Below are 21,380 nucleotides of genomic sequence, written 5' to 3' on the forward strand. Positions count from 1 at the left end.
AGACAATACATACGGACTGTATATAAGAACCAAAGACAATACATACGGACTGTATATAAGAACCACAGACAATACTTACAGACAGTATATAAATACCACAGACAATACTTACAGACAGTATCTAAGAACCACATAAATTACATACAGACAGTATCTAAGAACCACATACAATACATACGGACTGTATATAAGAACCACAGACAATACATACGGACTGTATATAAGAACCATAGACAATACATACGGACTGTATATAAGAACCACAGACAATACATACAGACAGTTGACTGTATCTAAGAACCACAGACAATACTAACAGACAGTATCTGAGAACCACATACAATACGTAGACAGTATCTAAGAACCACAAACATTACTTACAGACAGTTGACTGTATCTAAGAACCACAGACAATACGTACAGCCTGTATCTAAGAACCACGGACATTACTTCCAGACTGTATATAAGTACCACAAACATTACTTACAGACAGATGACTGTATCTAAGAACCAGGGACATTGATTACAGACTGTATACAAGAACCACAGTCATTTCTTACAGATTTGCATATTAGAACCACAGACAATACATACGGACTGTATTTAAGAACCACAGACAATACTTACAGACAGTATCTAAGAACCAGAGACATTACTTACAGACAGTATACTGTATCTAAGAAACACAGACAATACGTATACAGCATGTATCTAAGGACCAAAAACATTACTTACATACTGTATATATAAGAACCACATACAATACATACGGACTGTATATAAGAACAACAGACAATACATACGGACTGTATATAAGAACCATAGACAATACATACGGACTGTATACAAGAACCACAGACAATACATACGGACTGTATCTAAGAACCACAGACAATACGTACAGCCTGTATCTAAGAACCACTGACATTACTTAAAGACTGTATATAATTACCACAAACATAACTTACAGACAGATGACTGTATCTAAGAACCAGGGACATTGATTACAGACTGTATACAAGAACCACAGTCATTTCTTACAGATTGGCATATTAGAACCACAGACAATACATACGGACTGTATTTAAGAACCACAGACAATACTTACAGACAGTATCTAAGAACCAGAGACATTACTTACAGACAGTATACTGTATCTAAGAAACACAGACAATACGTATACAGCATGTATCTAAGAACCACAAACATTACTTACAGACTGTATATATAAGAACCACATACAATGCATACGGACTGTATATAAGAACCACAGACAATACTTACAGACAGTATCTAAGAACCACAGACAAACCTTACAGACAGTATCTAAGAACCACAGACATTACATACGGACTGTATCTAAGAACCACAGGCAATACATACGGACTGTATATAAGAACCACAGACAATACTTACATACAGTATCTAAGAACCACTGACAATACTTACAGACAGTATCTAAGAACCACAGACATTACATAGAGACAGTATCTAAGAACCACAGACAATACATACGGACTATAAAACATATTGCAGACTGTATCTAAGAACCACAGAAACAGCATACACGCTGTTACATTTGAATATTGGAAAATACCGGGTACTTTTAGACTAGATCTTTGAACCAGACATAATATACTGACAATATCTTAAATTCAAAGACAATTCATACATGTATATTAGAAGACTCTATCGAAGAAAACCATATAATTCAGTTTTACTTGGTGAAAATAGTAGTCATCTTTTAATAAACAAGAATGTGTTCCAAGTACACGGATGTCCCATCCGCACTATCATTTTCTATGTTCAGTGGACCGTGAAAATGGGATAAAATCACTAATTTGGCATTTAAATTAGAAAGATCATATCAAAGGGAACATGCTTACTAAGTTTCAAGTTGATTGGACTTTAACTTTATCTATCAAAAACTATCTCAACCAAAAACTTGATTCTGGAGAGGGAAGGATGAACGACTAACAGACGGATGAACGACTAACAGACGGATGAACAAACTTGAAGCGGGACGAACGAATGATCATACAAACGAACGCACTAACAGACGGATGAACAAACCAATGAATGAAAAAACGGATGCTCTGACCAGAAAACAAATTGCCCATAAATCGGGCATAAAAAGAATTTCACTCATGCTTAGCTACAATACCAAGTTCAACTGAGGCTTTATGTTGCACTCAATTCCCTCTGTTTTCTATCTTTTGTTGTTTGATTTTCTATATGATGCAAATTATATTTAAACTCTATATATATTACTGGAACAGCCTTCCTTTCAATATACATATTGGATAAAATCAAATCAATCAAAAATGTTTAATTAATTTTATTCTTTATTGTAAAACTTTAAATTTTCTAAATTTATCTATACATTAGTGACATGCATAAAGCACAATTGATATTTTCATACAAAATATGGTACAAAATAAAATAGACAAACAAGTTACCTATCTAAAAATTGTGAGCATTTATAGAGGGCACAAAGTGTTTTTGAGAAAAAAAAATTAATAGGAAGACGATTTCAATAGATATCTTTAGATATATATTTTAATCTATTATAGACCAAACAAATTTATCAACAAATTTACCAGTTTCAAAAATTAATAATGAACAACCAATTTATCTTACAAAAAGACAATGTTTTATACATTTTCTTTTCTACATTTAAGGATGTTTGCTGCTCAGTTTCAAAATAAATAACTTTCCATAATACCAGTATATATTGATAGGGGATAAATTGAGGAATCAAAAAAGCAAAAAAATATAGGGGTCAATGTGCTTATTTTCGAGATACTAGCCAATGATATTTTGGTGGGAAAATGTTCTCTCTTGATGTTTCATAGCTTTATCATTGACCATTTAAAGTTGTCAAAAACTATTAAAAAATATATAAGATTTCATAAGACTTTTACAAATGGCTTTTAATCATACATTTAAAAGATTTAAAAAAAGAAAAATTGGGGTTCATGGGCAATTTTTTTTAAGGCATTCAAATGCATAAAACCAGAGGATTTCGAAAATCTGACAAAATTGCAAAACATGACAAGCAAACATCCATTAATATAGTGAATTAATTAGTTGTAACTTTTTGACTGAGGCTTGTTACTCTTAGTCCTATGACTCTTTTTGTTTTTCAACACGTAATGTCGACAATCAACAAGCATAAATATGAAGTCAATCCAGTTTATATATTCATCATAATTTAAAATAAAATTATTTGCAATAATGAAGTATCAGCATATCATAATCATTATGTATGTTTTTCTGTACATGTATTTACGACATATAAAAATCACAAATTTGAGGTATTCGTCACCTGTGTTTTTTGCTATTATTTCATACAAAAACACATTTTTTCCAAAAAAATATTTTGAGGGCATTTATGGTTGGATTTTTATCAACAAGGCCTTAAAAGATGTAGAATTGTCTAAAGTTTGTTTGTTTATTTGGTTTTAGTTTTGTCTTCATGTGTTTTTGTTTTCTCTTGATATGAACACATACAATACATTTTTATAATTTAATTTGGTTGAATACATAGCAAATTTCTGAACAGAAAATAATATTTGTGTTTATCTAGTGAAAAAATGAAAATTATCCACTAAGACAATGTATCCAAATAAAAAAATAAACCTGTGACAATTCTGCTTCTATTGGTACCAAGTTGCTTAAAATCAAACCAAAAATGTCCCCAAAATATATTTTTGAAAAAATGTGTTTTTATATGAAATAATAGCAAAAAAATGCAGGTGACGAATACTTTTGGCCAGGTACTGTATATTAATTTTATAAGATAAACACATCCTCTATGCAACGAAGAAAATCCCAATAAAAAATAAGATTCAGAACTAACCTAAATTATACTCTAAATTTTTTTTACTGTTGTGACACTTTCCAAAGTTTTTTTGTATGGAGTCTTCATAATTTGGTTATATTTTAATCATTTATATTTAATTCCAAGCTTCACTAATCTTTTCAGAGAGGCATTCATTATAAGTGGACAGTCCTTATGGTATATATTTTTTCATAACTAAATATAATCGGGTTGGATTAATACTACACATATTAAGATATAAAAAAACACAGTTCATACTAACAAGGTTTTCAAGAATGACATCTTAATCCTATGAAATAAAAAACCAAAGTAACCTAAGGCATAATAAAAACCTTTAAGGTGGTATGGGTGTCTTTCGCCATCTTGGATTGTAAAAAACAGAGAATCTAAGGTCCATATTTTCTATCAAATTAGCAAAATTTAATGCAAGAATGCAGATATTTCATGTGTTTTTACATTTAAAAGATCCAATTTATAAGAATATAACTTATAAATATAAATATATCTACAAGTGTAGATTATTTTTGGTTGTTTTTGAATATTTTGAAATTGTCATTTTAAGGGGAAGTAACTCTAAAACAGTGCTTTTTCTGTTGGATTGTTCATGGAATTTTCTTACTTTGTATTTTAGCCGGAAAAAACGCACGGTGACCCTATCTTTTCTTTTGATATTATCAAAGCATTGTTTGAAAGCTATATTTTCCTAATTTATTTTACAATTCTATCATTTGGTTTAATTTCTATTCACAAAATGGTGTTTTTTTCCTGTATAATCCATACAAAATGTGTCATTTTGTCACGACCCGTAGCTTGAAAAAATGCACGGTGACCTATCATTTTTATAATATTTTTTAACATGTATCAATAGATACTACATTTTGGCAAAGTATGAACAAATTCTATCATTTTTATTTTAGACTCCCATACCACCTTAATAGTAGGAAAAGGTATAAAAACAATAACAACATATTTAAAAAAGTGTAATTACAAAACAGATTGATACATTAGAACAATACATAACATAAATTTACATAACTCTATCGTAGTGGTAAAATATCAAACAGAAGCTTAAAACTAAGTGCAATAAAACAGGTCTTCTCCGTTCTTTAAAGCCATTCTTGCCATTCACTCTTTGACACTTGTTTGGCAAGCACTGAGAAGTCTTGATAAACCTAAAATAGAATTGCTTTCATATAAAATTCACAAAAAATGGTTTAATTATCGAAATAGACATTCATTATTAAATGGAAAGAAAAGTGTGAACTGTTCAGATCACATTCCAGATAACTGGTTATTCCAAAGAATATATTAAAGTCATGTTGGAATGATGTCTTCTTCAGGTTTGGGCGTGTTGCAAAAAATCTCTTTAAGTATAATGCAATATTATACCACTGGAACATCTTAAGCTTGAAAACTAGATCAAGCTATCAAAAAATTAAGTGTGATTATTTAAATTAAAAATATTATATCCTAATAAAATCAAGGGCAGATAATTACATTGATTTTTATAAGACAATTTGTGTTTTGTATTTATTTTTAAAGAACATAAGGCTGTGGCCTCCTTTTTTTATTTGATGTTTCAAATGTTCTTATAAAAAGTAATTCTCTAATTAAATTAAAATGTAATGCTACTGGGCCAGTATCGCAATAATAAAAACTTGTATTCTAGTTACTAAAACATAGATATGTTAGACTCCTAATTTATCTGTACTTTTGTGGATATCTTATTAAACTTCGTAATATATGTAAAGAAAAATAATATTAACAAGGACTTTCGTGATTCTAGTTTGAAACAACAGTAAGCACAGAACAGCATGGATAGTATTTAGCATTCTGAGAGTATTGCATAAAACTTTAAGTCAACCCACTAAAGGAAACCCTACCCCCTATTTCAATTCATCCTCTGAAATATTTCAGACCAATATGATTTTCCTTCATACACATTCCCAGGTGGTGTAATACAACTGTATAAAATTTCAACAATATCGATAAAGCCGATAAGGAGAACATCCACTTATCTTAATAGACACTGTTGCAACATATTGCAGGAAAAAAACTTAAAGGGAGCCCAGTTGCCCATGGCTCCTAGATTTTGAGCTAGGCCCCTAAAATTTCAGATAAAGTTAAGTTGAACATATAGAAAATAATTATGAAATATCTGGTCTGGGCTCCCAGTTTATAATTCCCAAGTTTCGTCCCTGTATTGCAATAGAAAACAATTAAGATATATTTCCCCCTTAAAATATTTCAGACCAGGGTTATTTCCTTCATATACACTCTCTGGTGGTGTCAGCCAACTGTAAATTTTCATCAATATCCATCAAGCTAATTAAACATAGTTGCACTTACAGGTCCTGTTGCCACTTATTGCAAATTTAAACTAAGTAGGTTCAATTATCTCCCTTGAAAATTATTGGATCTGGACTATTTTCCTACATGCTCAGTCATTTTGTTGTCAGTCTAAGGTTGTGTACTGCAACAGTGTTAAGTTTTAAAATCAATCAATGGGAATAATGGGACTAGGTGAGTATTTGAGTTGCACTTACAATACCTGTTGCCATATGTTGCAATATTAAACTAAGTCAATTTTAATATTAAACTAAGTAAATTCAATTATCTCCCTTGAAATATTTCAGACTGTAAAGTTTCATCTTTTTGGTACATACATTACAGATAGTTAAGTTTACAAGACATATGAACAGATAAACAGACAGATATTAAACTAAGTAAATTGCAATATTAAACTAAGTAAATTCAATTATCTCCCTTGAAATATTTCAGACTGTGTAAAGTTTCATCTTTTTGGTACATACATTACTGAGAGTCAAGTTTACAAGACATATGGACAGACAGACAGAGTGATGCATATATTCACTCCAAAAAGTTTGTGGCTTTTTTAAAACAAGATTATATCATGTCAGGAGTCAATTTAAACAGTTATCTTCAATAGATTTAGCATACAGTACAGAGAAAGAATTATATCAGAATTATTTCATTATTTTTTTTATTTTGGATCCAGAAAAATAAAACACTACTAGTAAGGGCTCTTCACCAAAGTTTCATGAGAATTGCTGAAAGCATTTTTGGGTTATTGTCCAAAAACTGGAAAATTCCCCCTTTTGTAATGAATAAAACCCAATAACTCTGAACTATAAAATCTAAAATTTATAAAATTCTAAAGGGAGCTTACATCAATATAAATAATTCACCAAAGTTTCATGAGAACTGCTGAAAGCATTTTTGAGTTATTGTTTAAAAACTGGAAAATTCCCCTTTTTTATGAATAAAACCCTGTAACTGGGAAACATATAATTTAAAATTCACAAAATTTGAAAGGGAGCTTATGTCAAAAGATATAAACAATTCACCACAATTTCTTGCAAATTGGTGAAAGCTTTCTTTAATTACTGTCAGGAAACTGAAAAATCCCCCTTTTTTAAATGAATAATACCCCATAACTCAGAATTAAAATCTAAAAATTATAAAAAAGGGAGCTCACGTCAATAGATATAAACTATTCACCAAAGTTTTATGCAAATTGGTTTAAGCGTTTTTGAGTAAATGTCCACCATGTTAACGACGAACGGACAGACAACGGTATACCATAATACGTCCCATCACCTGGTCTATAACAAGAACTGTGAAAAGACAATTATTTGTACATGCATTTAAATTGTGTCATTTCTGAGTTGATTAAATGTTTCATAAGTTATTCCATGGAAACTGTTTGTAGCACCATGTACAGTCTGCCTTCCTTACCAAAGTACTAACCAGTTTTCTATTGGTCAATAAAACATAAATTTTCAATGAAATATGCCTTAATTGAATGAATTTAAATGAAGTTGTTAAATTAAAGTATTTGTTTTTCAGAGCAACTAATCCTAAATATTCTTCAGTCTCAAACATAGCATTTTTGGGGGGGCCTTGGGGGGGGGGGGGGGGGGGGTGTTATTGATACCATTGTAGGTTCTGAATTTCTTTCAACATCACCAGAAAGTTGAAGTATTAACCTTTTGAAGTTCTTTCAGCACCTGCTTGCTAAAACCTTCTCTGTTGTTACTTTATTACACCCTGAAACAATAAACATATAGAAATATATTTTTATCATGTATGTAAAAGTAAATACAGTAGTCTTAAATATTTTATAAGATATCTCATATAGTTTATAAGATATCTCATATAGTTTATAAGATATCTCATATAGTTTATAAGATATCTCATATAGTTTATAAGATATCTCACATAGTTTATAAGATATCTCATATAGTTTTAGAGAAACTTGATTGAGAAAGATACATTAGTTGTTAATATGATAAAATTGAGAATGGAAATGTGGAATGTGTCAAAGAGATAACAACCCGGCCATAGAACAAACAACAGCAGAAGGTCATTTACACATCAGACTGTGCTGGTTACCCAAACTTCAGATACACCAAACCAGACCCTTCTGAGAAACATGCAATATGTGCTCTCAATTTTAGAATTCATTTGTACACTTAAATTAGTTCTACAAGGATCACCAGTCCTATACCCACCTTTCAAATAAAACTCAATTACCATATATTTTGATATTTACACCTTATTAGGCCTACAAACTATTTTGTTTAAATACTTTCTACTTTGAAGTATATTTATTTGTCTGGCCCAATTTGGTGGTGGTACATGTTTATACAAATATAAAAAAGAAGATGTGGTATGATTGCCAATGAGACAACTATCCACAAAAGACCAAAATGACACAGACATTAACAACTATAGGTCACCGTACGGCCTTCAACAATGAGCAAAGTCTATCTGATTTTTTAAGCCAAATTTCTGCTCAAACCAATTCTCAGGGCTGTCTTATACTTGCAGTGATTTTTTTTGCTCTGTGTTGATAGCCTTACTGCACATGTGACTTTAAGTTCTGAAAAAATGCAATAAAGCCCTGATCCTTTGATTTTTGTGTGTGCTTATAGATACAAAAACTACTTTATTTTTGAAAAAAAAAAAAAAATCCTGTGGACATGCATACTCTTATTATGTGAAGAAATATCCTACTATTTGAGTTGTATCTCAAACACTGTAGTAGGAGAAAGCCGAGAAAAAAAATGTATTCTTATAGGGAAAAACAGACAGTGGGACAGACAGGTTTAATCAATATGGCCCTTTACATTTTTCAACATTTAGTTAGCCTAAAAAATAATGAGACAAATGTCAACAAACTATAAAAGGCAAACAACTGTGCAAAATGTCATTGGCCTAAGTGTTTTGGGGCTTAAACAAAACAAATCTTAACAACAAAAAATGTGCCAAATTTCACATTAATATAAACATTGCACTCCTTCCTAAACTTTGGGAGTTTTTGAACATTTGGGATTTTTAAAGAATCACATTAAATTCCTTACAATACCAAATCCTTATAAATAAGTTTTTCTCAGAGGATTTGCATTTATATGATGTCAATATTTACTTTTAGAAATTGTAGACCACACTACATTTGGCCGTAAATTGAGAGTTGTCTCTTTGATAACCAAACCACATCTTCTTTTTTTTTTTATAAAGTATCAATCCTCCCTTTAAGATTATAATTTAATATGAAGGGTGATATGATGTTGTCAACTACATGATATGGTAAACAGACTTTTTCTACTTTTCTATAAAACTTGAAAAGTCTCACCCATAATTATAAAGACTATATTATCCTCTGAAAGTTTTACTACATATAATATCATCAATTAACAGGCTATTATTTGAACTTGGAATTATTTTTAATTATGGAATTTGCTTGATTTCTTGTTATTGAATTTTTTAATAAATCCCATGTTTATTCTGTAGAGGGTGGTAAAGGGTTATTTTCGTGCAACGTTTTGGGCCTTTTTATTACACATTTTTTTGTGTTTTGACGTTTTATTTCTCGTTTTCTCGTGTTTGGTTTGACGTGCGTGCCTCGTGTTTTCCTTTATTAATTTTCTGTGTTTTGTGTTGGTAATCTTAATTTCTCATGCTTTTCTCACATTTGATTAAAAAGTAAACCAGGACTAAATTTAAAGTCAGTCCGCAGATTGTTTTAAATTATGAGTTTCCAGAATATTTAAAACAGCTACCAAATTAATTATTATGAATAGTATTTTTCTCTCAAATCAGTTGCAACTATAGCGGACGCTACAAGGTGACAGCAGGGTCATAATACCCATTATATAATGACTAGATGATCTCAAAGAAGGGCTGATTAATAAATTACTTAACTTTTTACATTAATATTTACTAATTATTTCTCGTGCTTTGTTTTTTTCAGATTTTTATTTTCCGTGCAACGTGTTCGTGATGTTTATTTCAAGTGTTTCCGTGTTCAATGTCCCCCTTTACCACCCTCTCTGTACTTTCTATTACAAAGAAAATAGTTTATTTTCAATAGAATGTACTGTGCCGCGCACACAACACTATCTAACCAAAATACATTGTATGGAAAGTGTTATTTAAACTGCTCAAAAGATTATACATGTAATTCCACCTTATGTAATAATGCTGTATTTTGATTGGTTGAGAAACATGGTATTTTTCACCAATTTCTATATATCGAGATATTCTTTTCTCTGCCGGGGTATTTGCCATTAGGGAATTCCATGTGCCGGGGTATTTGCTAGCAAATACCATGGCAGATGGGAAATATCCTAGCAAATACCATGGCGGATGGGGAATACCATGTCTAAAAATAACTCAATGAATTATTTATATTCTAATATAACAAATTCATGGTCATTCTAAATATATGGTTTCAGATGAAATAGTTAGGATAAAAAGCATAATTAATATTGAATTTGGAATGACGTAAAATAACCGGGAATGACGTCATAAATAAAACTCAATGGAAACAAATTGTCAACCGGTCACATAAAACTGGAATCCACTAGTATTACGCTTCACCGAAACTGATGAACAAAGTGTAGTAGTCAGCCGAGAACCAGCTTTTTATCATAAAAAGGGAGACATATATAATACAGTCAGTGACTGTACATAAAAAAATGATAAGAAATGATAATACGGTCATTGCACATAGCAAATAGCACAGCTGCAGTGTATACAAAAATTATACATTCAAGTCAAAATTTCATATGATACCTGATTATAATATTTTTTTTTTAGGTGAAACATTTGGTGGAATTAAACAACTATATCATGCTTACAAGGCTCTGGAAATTTGTACCTCTCAACCGGTATTTTTGGCAAATACCCCTTGTAAGCATGATATATTTGTATATAATACCAAATAAACATGGAATTTATCAAAAATATTTAAACACAAGAAATTACACAAATTCCATAATTAAAAATAATTCCAAGTTCAAATAATAGCCTGTTAATTGTTCTTTTAAGAACTTTCTGTGCTTCACAATAAGCATGATTAAAAATTTGTTAATGTAGCCAGAAACATTACGTTAGTCATCACAAGAGAAAAGCATACCTTTCTTATCAACATCAGAAATAGGACTGAAAAAAGCTTGATCACAATCGTTGTCTTTTCTTTTGAGCACACAGACCAACTCTTTTGGTACATAGATCCCTATAAAAAGAAAGTTAAAATGGAGATTTTAGTTATCATATAAGTGAACTATAAGTGAAAACAAAAACCTAATTTAATTACAGTATGTAGAAAACCCTACATTAAACTTGCGCTACAAAACACAGTGTCAAGAATATTATTTTGTCAAGAACATTATAAGTTATTCCATGTGAAGGACACATTTTTTTTCAAAATCATATTGTTATACTATACTCTAGTAAGGCTGGAGAATACACATGAAATTGAAAGGTAAATTGGGAATCTGTATATTGAACTGAGTATTAACCCTTTTAATCAATTGTTAAGAACATTACAATAAAAAAAATGTCTTTCATAATACATTCTTTGTAAGTTAATATCCTTAATCATCTAAACACCTTCCTCTTATGTCAGCAGAAAATAATTCAATTCTTGATATAGCTATTCACATTCAAATCATGAAAAAACTGTATATATGGTACATGTGAACCAGTAATTCGATAGATTGAAATTGCCTTAGTTAGTACATCAGTATACAAGTATGTTTAAAAATGTAAAAGAAAAGAGAACATAGTTCCCCATGTTAACGTAAACTGGTGATTCAGTAAAAAAAAAAATCAATTATTTAAGCAAGGATATACCTGTAACCTGTCTCAAACCTTCTTATAACAATGTATAATCAATTTTGCTTAAAAGTATCATTTAAAACATCTCATATAACCTTGTAAGGAAAAAGCAGGAGTGTGTATTGAAACTGAATCAATGCCACTTTCCTCTTTTTACTGGATGTTGAATCTTCCAGTCGAGTGTACTGTGGTCTGTTTCTGGCATAAACTATCTAATCTTTGGTGGCTTTTTAGTAAAGGAGATTCTTTTCATTCTACAATAAATAAAGAAGTTTCAATATATCTTCTATTTGTTTTACATGCAAAGTATCAAGTTTCATTAAAACCCATTAACATTACTAAGGAGTTTTGCTTAATAGATACTACAATAAGTCTCTAATTATCTCCCCTTAACCCTTTCCTCCATTGATTTTTTTTTTTTGCATACTTGATTCGCATAGGATTTTTTTAATAAAATGCCAAACATATGCTTTGAAGCATTAAGGCATTGCGAAAAACAAATATTTCATCAAATAAATTGAAGTAGGATATTCCTATGATATTCCTTTTCATATAGGATACAAATTTTATTAATTCAACTGCAAACACTTTGTAGTCAAAGTGTTTCAACTGAGGTACTACACAGGCGTCATTATGGAGTAAGGGGGGTGGCGTCAAAAGGCGTCATTATGGAGGAAAGGGTTAATAAATTATGACTTAAATCAATTTTGGGGAATGTGTCAATTGGACAAAGATGATGAACCCTAGAATATCATTTAAAGTTATAAAGGAACATAACTGAAGAACAGTAAAATTAACCCTACCCAAATGTGCACTTGATTTGATTTTTCTTATGTCAGATCAGCATTGTGTATAAGTTTCATAACATTTGGTTGAGACTAACTTAAGTTTGAAAAAGGAAACAAAAATTTAACAATTTTTTTCCATTTTTATTCTTATTACCACAATGTACTTTTGTTACACAGCATAGTTATGATCCATTTGTAAACTTTGGGAAGAACAGATATACAAAAAGATGTTGATGTACAGAAGGACAAGGGTAGAACTTCATGCCCCCTCACTATTTCAAGGTATAAGAGGAATGAGCTTGCAAGATGATCTCAAAACAGACAGACCAACATGTATCATGATTCCTATGTTGTCCTAACTTGTTGTGGTATTAGTTAAAAGTAGATCTTGATACTGTACTGAGAAGTGTAACAAACAAGATTTGATTTGATATACAGTAAGCATACTTTCATTCCGGGTAACTGTTGAATATTGAATGTAAAAAGTGTGAAAGCGTCGATCTAAATAGTGTTGTTAAGTTTATATAAGACAGGTTTATTGTTTACATAAATTAATAGACATTTTTCGAGTTTGATGCATTTCTGTCAAAAACTTTGGCTTTAGTGAACAACATTCGTGTATTCAGGGGCATCGTCACTTCCTTTCCAATGTTGAGCGAGTGGTTGGAAAACTGTATACCGGTAATTGATATATCACACAAATTGTTTGGTAAATTAAATTCTCATAATTAACAATAAGCACTGCTGCCATTAGGGGATTGTGATTAAGTACTTACAAAACAAACTTTATTTCTAGTTTATCCTGCACAATGACAATCACTTAGACCCTTAATGAACGCCAACAGTGCAGGGATACAGGCTATCCCCTCTAACTGGTAAATGACGTCATAAAGGCCTGCTTAATTCACGATTTTTTCCCGGTGACGGATGAACTTGAAAGTGGTCCTTTGGTTAAAATTAGAATGATTTTCAAGAAACCAGTTTAATTAATATGGTTCAATCTAGCAATTAATATTGAAGAAGGTGGGGAGGATATTTTTATAACTCAAAATACTTTAATCTATGATCAGGACATTTAACTTGATAAAAACCTTATGTACAGAGCAGATTTGTGCATAAGCTAACAAAACCTTTAAACAGACTTGTTAAGAAGGGATATAGTTACAATACTGTTGTCACTTCATTAAAGATTACATATTTTGACTTTAATATTGATTCACTTATATAGAGCCTTTGCATCAGAATTAAAATTAATCCGGACAATCGATCAACCAGTTCCAACGGTTTTCATCAATAAGGTTAAAGGTCAATGATCCTAAAGTTTTAATCTTTAGAAACAAACCGGACAAAAACTGTACACTTTCAGTAATCATGAAACAATATAGTTTGGAAAATGTATGTAATAACCATGAACTGTAAAACTAACAAACTATATATAAATATGAACTCACTGAATAGATTCCCTGGTTATCCAGTGACTAATTCACAGGGATACTCGGCCAACTGCTGTAGGTCGATTAATTTGTAACAACAGCAAAGAAAAGTGCAATAAAGATATTATTTTATAAAAAAAAAAAAAAAAAAAAAGAATTAAACACCTTCATTTAAAAACCAGTTGTTGGCATGACACAAGTTATGTTCTTCTTATATATTTTATGATGGTATAATACTAAACCGCTAATGGGAGGGATAGTTCCTGATATTCATATGATGAAGACAATCTTTCAATCAGCTTAATTGAGGTCTGGAGCTGGCATGTTTGTAACTGCTAGTAGTCTGTTGTTATTTTCTTTTGTTACATCTTTTGACATTGGATTAAGACTTCTCTTGAACTGAATTTTACTGTGCCTATTGTTATTCGTTTACTTTTCTACATTGGCTAGAGGTATAGGGGAGGGTTAAGATATAATAAAAACCATGTTTTACCCCGCTGCATTTTTGCGCCTGTCCCAAGTCAGGAGCCTCTGGCCTTTGTTAGTCTTGTATGCTTTTTAATTTTAGTTTCTTGTGTATAATTTAGAGTTAAGTATGCCGTCCATTAGTCCATTATCACGGAACTAGTATATATGTTTGTTTAGGGGCCAGCTGAAGGACGCCTCTGTGAGCAGCAGTCTCTCGCTGCATTGAAGACCTACCTATTGGTGACCTTCTGCTGTTGTCTGTTCTATGGTCAAATTGTTGTCTCTCCGGCACATTCCCCATTTCCATTATCAATTTTATTGTTCTTACAGAAAGTTTCAATTACAGGAGCATCCATAACTAGAGCAATCATTCCAGTATAAAATCACTAGTGTAATCATTCCTGGTTCCAAAACACTAGTGTGAACATTCCTTGGATTGGATGAAAACACAGTTGTTAACATCAATCAACAATGCAGGTTTCAAATACACCAAAAAATATCAAGCCCCATTTTATATATATATTTCCCTTTAAAAAAAAACCATTTTAGAACCTTATAATGACCCTGGGTGGATGTTTTTCACTGGACCTGGATAAAAAAAAAAACTAGTGAATGTTTGTTGGTGGATAAAAATCACTAGGAAATTTCTTCCTCTGGATAAAGTACACTGGTGGAATCAAACCATTGTTATATAACCATTACTTTGCATTATAGGACTAGTCGCATGGTGTACAGTTAGGGATTCAAAGCAGCTGAACACTAATTTATATATAAAATTAAGTTTTAATGGCAACTACTCATGCAACATAATTCTGCAAGTTTTGATGCAACTTGTGACAAAATCTATCAAGAAGTGACTTGTTAACAGTTATGTATTTCATTTTAATATTTTGGAGTAAATATTAACAACATTGCCGTATGTGATAAACCTCATGAGAGCAGGTTCTGTTTCCTGTTATGAATTGTGCCACTTGCTAGGCAAGAATCAATTTAGTCAAAGGGAAAGTGAAAGTGAAATTGACTAAACGGTAAATAAATTTCACAACTTCCGGTCCAAACGTATGAAACAATTCCGGACTGTACTACTGTACATTTTGATCGGCTGATGCGAGAGGTTGCGTTTTTCAGTTGAAAACTACTTCGTTAATCAATATAAACGTTTGACAAGTATTTATGTTTATCAAATGTAACACAATTTTTCATGACATCGACGGACCGGCAATACTGGCATAATATGCGGGTGGGTTTTCGTTCATAGTTCTTCATGTATTACAATTTCGTTCCAGTTTAAATTAAAAACACTCGTTTAATATTCTATAATAAAATGTGTTATATGTCAAATCAACAAGGGACAAGGCGAGGGATGGGAATTATTGGGGAAAAATCGTAGCCGGTAATTTCAAGAAATGTATAATTCAGTGTTTACAAGTATCGCCGGGCTTTAATTCTCAACTTACTTGACTCTGTTTTATTTTACATGATGCAGCATGATAATGATTAGTCGTATCATGAGAAAATATAATAGTTTGGTCAATAAATATATAACAATTACCTCTAGGCTCTCTGAATACATGTGGCTTTTGAAAGTTTGGGGTATGAGCTTTTTTTATAAATGATTATACAAGAAAGACAATGATTGGCCAATACTGAGTCAGCCTCTGTGTCATGCCAAAATATCTGTGTTATTTACTTGAATAAGATAACCCCATACTATATATATGCTATATTCTAACATTGTATAATTTCTGTGTTACCGTAATTGAATAGTATAACTCCATAATATATGCTGAATTTGTATCATTGCTGTGTTATTTTACTTGAATAAGATAACCTCACACCATATACTAGCAGGGTTATAATACTATGTTACTCTATTTCAATAGAATAACCCCATAACATGTGTTAACATGGTATACCATACCCTCTATTGAACAACGTAACCCCACTAACATAAGATCTATTTAATAGGATGACATGGGTTGCATCGGGTGTTTCCTGACATTGACCTAATATTGTAAATGTATTACCTGCATGTACAAATTTGTACTTTAAAATACAAATATCTATATATATAGACAGACTTAAACATCAGATACTATGTGTTTACATATATGACATAATCTCATATTTATGGTTCTGTATTATCTAACATGCATTTAGGCAGAAAGAAGCGTATGACAGTAGTCAGGTAAGATAATTGACTAATCATTTATCATGCATTGTCAATAAGACGCTGTACCCGTTTTTAAAAATGCAAAATGTATATTCCGATATCTTACATTCTTTTTTTAAATTTCATAAGATAGTATTATCGATAGTGTATTTATAGTCTAGGTGGCCGAGTTGTCTAGAGCGCTGAACACAGAACAGGCGGTGTTAACTTGTCTCGATATCCCATTAACAGTTTAAATCCCGGCGAGGGAACAATTGAAAAATTGCTTGATTTAACATTGTTGTGGTGATATTTAGAGAAATTATATTGATATAGAAAGATGTGGTGTGAGTGCCAATGAGACAACTCTCCATCCAAATAACAATTTATAAAAGTAAACCATTATAGGCCTAAATGTACGGCCTTCAACACGGAGCATTGGCTCACACCGAACAAAAAGTTCTAAAGGGCCCCAAAATTACTAGTGTAAAACCATTCAAACGGGAAAATGTATGTCTGTATTCTCGGACACCAAAGTACAATGGTATAGAGATCGGCATATATATATATACAAAGAAATTTACATATAGATTGTCCATTTCACATGCACCCGTACAATATACAGAGTTCTATACAGTAATATCGGCCTAACTTCTTTTGTTACATTTAATTTTCAACTTATATCTCCCCTTTTTATATAAATATCGAACATTGCCCTTGTTGCTTTTTTTTTAATTTTGAATTGAGCATTTTTCGCTTTCGAGAAACTCCCTGTTCTAGAAAATAAAACACCCAGATATTCATATTCTTCAACATTATCTAACTCACATCATTCAGCTGTAGTGGTTAACCTGTAGAAAAAAAACACACCTTTTTGCTTTTTTTGTATATCTACTTTCAGTTTCCATGTATCACATTACTAGTATTTATTTCAAAGCGGCTAATTGTTTTAGCACACCTTGGCCAAAGGTCCATGTAAGCAATTGGCACCACTTTACAGGCAGGATTCTACTTCGTCAAAATTATCTCCCCATTACCATGATTACGCCAGTTAATTTTCACAATCGTAGAAATGGAAGCCATTGTAGGGATGACGCGATGCCAATTTTTCTCTCGGAAACCGATAAATTTATCCACATTGCACCATTACGATCCTTATATGTCAGTTGTGTTTTAAAAGACAAATGTATCAACTACAGCTAATGAGCATCAGTTAATGATCTTGTCTGCATTGATTCAACTTAAAACTATTGTCTGATCGGTTGTCAGGTGGAATTCCACAGGCACTTGTCTCAGAATTTTTTCCCTATATACCTTATTATAACAGTGTTATAATAAGGTATATAGGAATTTTTTTCTGAGACAAGTGCATGTGTGGAATTTTCAAAAATTCATAAACATTTAAAAAAAAATCTAATTAAATATTTCGTGGAAGGGCAGACTAGATTTTTTTGGTGGTTGAAGACTATAAACCTTAGTTATCACACACATAAAAATATAATTTTTCGAAGGTAAGCATTTTTATCATCTAACTTGAAAGGCTGTCGTCAAGTACTTAGTAAAAAATAGCTATTCGAACACACCTACTCTGTTTTTGTGAATCATTAGATAGGTATTTCACTTGACCCATATATTTCATCTTTTAGTACTGCGATTTTTTTATAATATAAAGTCAACCTGTAGCTTTGATATATAAAAATGATAGAATCTGAAGCGAGACGATGTATGAAATATTCTTGCTTTGTACGATATCAAGACAAAATGTTCACTGAGCTAGTGTGCAATAAAATTCATTTTTTGGATAGCTGAGTACTAAAATAGCCTTCGTATTGGGTTTATATGAACATCAAGATTATGTAATGTATGCAATATACACAGGCACTTGTCTCAAATTTGTTTTCCCTATATACCTTAATATATGTTATATTAAGGTATATAGGAAATTTTTTTTGAGACAAGTGCCTGTGGTAATATAGGCTGTTTTCTGTCTGACAGTCCGTACTTGCATGTCCATACCATACATTGGTCCGGCAATTATTGTAATGTTTTTTCCAACTTTTTGTCGCACGAACTTTGTGATTAGATTTTACGAATAAATGAGACAAAAAACACCCATTTTTAGCTCACCTGGCCCAAAGTTCCAAGTGAGCTTTTCTCATCACTTCCGTCGTCGTTACATGTAACTTTTACAAGAATCTTCTACTCTGACACTTCTGGGCCAAATTAATCCAAACTTGGCCACAATCCAATCAAATTAAAATTAAATCTCTCGATCACTCGCTCATTTTTTAATGCTAGGTCACTGCGTGAGAGCAGCGACCAAGCATTAAAAAATGAGCGAGAGAGAGATTTAATTTTAATTAGATTGGCCACAATCATCATTGATGTAATCTAGTTTTAAAAAATGTGTCCGGTGACCAGGCCAACCAACCAAAATGGCCGCCATGTCTAAAATTAGAACATAGGGGTAAATGCAGTTTTTGGCTTATAACTCAAAAACCAATGCATTTAGAGCATATCTGACATTGGGGTTAAATTGTTTATAAGGTGAAGATCTATCTGCCTTTAAATTTTCAGGTGGATCGGAGTAACCCGTTGTTGGGTTGCTGTCCCAGAATTGGTAATTTTAAGGAAATTTTGCTATTTTTGGTTATTATTTTGAATATTATTATAGCTACAGATAAACTGTAAACAGCAATAATGTTCAGCAAAGTAAAATTTACAAATAAGTCAACATGACCGAAATGGTCACTCAGTTGACCTCTTTAGGAGTTATTGCCCTTTATAGTCAATTTTTAACCATTTTTCGTAAATCTTAGTAATCTTTTACAAAAATCTTCTCCTCTGAAACTACTTGGCCAAATAATCCAAACTTGGCCACAATCATCTTTGGGGAATCTAGTTTAGAAAATGTGTCCGGTGACCCGGCCATCAAACCAAGACGGCCACCACGGCTAAAAACAGAACATAGGGTAAAATGCAGTTTTAGGCTTATAACTCAAAAACCAAAGCATTTAGAGCAAATCTGACAGAGGTAAAATTGTTTATCAGGTCAAATTCTATCTGCCCTGAATTTTTCAGGTGGATCGGAGAAACCCATTGTTAGGTTGCTGCCCTTGAATTGGTGATCTTAAGGAAATTTTGCCGTTTTTTGTTATAGATAGAGATAAACTGTAAACAGCAATAATGTTCAACAAAATAAGATCTACAAATAAGTCAACATGACCAAAATTGTCAATTGATCCCTTAAGGAGTTATTGCCCTTTATAGTCATTTTTTTCATAATTTTTTGTAAATTTTTAGAAAATTTGTTCCACTGTATTACCGGGCCAAGCTCATTATAGATAGAGATAATTGTAGAACAAGAATGTTCAGTCAAGTATAAGATCTACAAACACATCATCATCACCAAAACACAATTTTGTCATGAATTTATATGTGTCCATTGTTTAATATGCACATAAACCAAGGTTACGGCAACACAGTCTAGTTTATTTAATCATAAGGAAGATTAATGTAAACAGTTTCTAAAAAGGTATAACTCAAAGCCATTGAAATTCTAGTTTGATCCAAATTTTGGGGGGTATGTGACATGTTCACCCGCCTTTTTGCAATATTTTATGGTAAATAAATGCAGAATGTTGCCATGGAAACACATAAAAGGAATTATTTTTCACCCTTTTAACTTTTAAAAATCAAATCTATGGATGATACTGATTACATACATATACACATGTATGTACAACATAAACAGTTAGGTTAATGTATTACAAATCCAGGAATAGGAGATGGCAAGGATTTGTATAGTTAGATCTAACTATACAAATCCTTGGAGATGGTAAAACATTTTTTGGCTCATTTTTAATTTTTTTTCTAACTGTGGAGTGCTACCTAAAGTTAGAGAACGGAAACCAATTACGGGATGTACGTACGTATGGACGGAAGCACAGATGGTCAACGGTAGCATTTTTATGCCACCTCCGTCATCGCGAGGGAATAAAAAGTGACTGTCAGTGAATAGGGCCAATGATTTGTATATTAATATTTTATATTTATATATATGCACTTTACATGAGCGCGTGTAGAGAAATTAAATAAATTGAAAGTCCTTCAAAGCAGCAACTAAAATTTTGCGTTTAAAAGATGCTATCAAACAACAAGGAGTTCTACATGATTTTTAGAACTCCTTGTTGTTTGATAGCTTAAACGGGTCGGGAACACTACCTCATATGGAAATGCATATATTAGCATACTTATGTTTTGTTGGGACGTACGGACAAGCTACGGCATAAAAAGTCAGAATCATTTAACATTTTTTAGTCGTTTATTTGCTGTTATTTCTGTTTTATTATGTGAAAAGCTGAGAAGATCAATAATGAACACAGCAATTAACAGACCTATGCAAAGACTAAGCCATTTAAGTAGAATAATAAAAGGACAGTGTCAAGGGCGAAATTTTAAAGTAAATAATTGTATTTGTCTGTATATTACTATCATTTTGACTTGATTGGTTTTGGTTTTTTTTTGTGCTTTTAACACATACAGTC

The 21,380-nt window shown here is 31.7% G+C and overlaps 1 long non-coding RNA gene across 7 annotated transcripts; it reads right to left on the reverse strand.

Moving 5' to 3' along the window:
- Nucleotides 1-2,411: 2,411 nt before the first annotated feature.
- Nucleotides 2,412-16,323, reverse strand: LOC134687146 (uncharacterized). 7 transcript variants are annotated; one of them, XR_010101736.1, is made up of 5 exons: nucleotides 16,234-16,323; nucleotides 12,088-12,246; nucleotides 11,289-11,387; nucleotides 7,855-7,915; nucleotides 2,412-5,016 (listed from the first exon to the last, which is right to left on the reverse strand). It is a non-coding gene; the product is annotated as an uncharacterized LOC134687146 (long non-coding RNA). The 7 variants fall into 7 exon arrangements; XR_010101740.1 differs by lacking the exon at nucleotides 16,234-16,323 and adding an exon at nucleotides 16,139-16,159; XR_010101735.1 differs by lacking the exon at nucleotides 16,234-16,323 and adding an exon at nucleotides 15,589-15,691.
- Between the last annotated feature and the right edge of the window lie 5,057 nt (nucleotides 16,324-21,380).

Source organism: Mytilus trossulus, chromosome 10 (genome assembly GCF_036588685.1).
Source record: "Mytilus trossulus isolate FHL-02 chromosome 10, PNRI_Mtr1.1.1.hap1, whole genome shotgun sequence".
In the NCBI taxonomy this organism is placed as follows: domain Eukaryota; kingdom Metazoa; phylum Mollusca; class Bivalvia; order Mytilida; family Mytilidae; genus Mytilus; species Mytilus trossulus.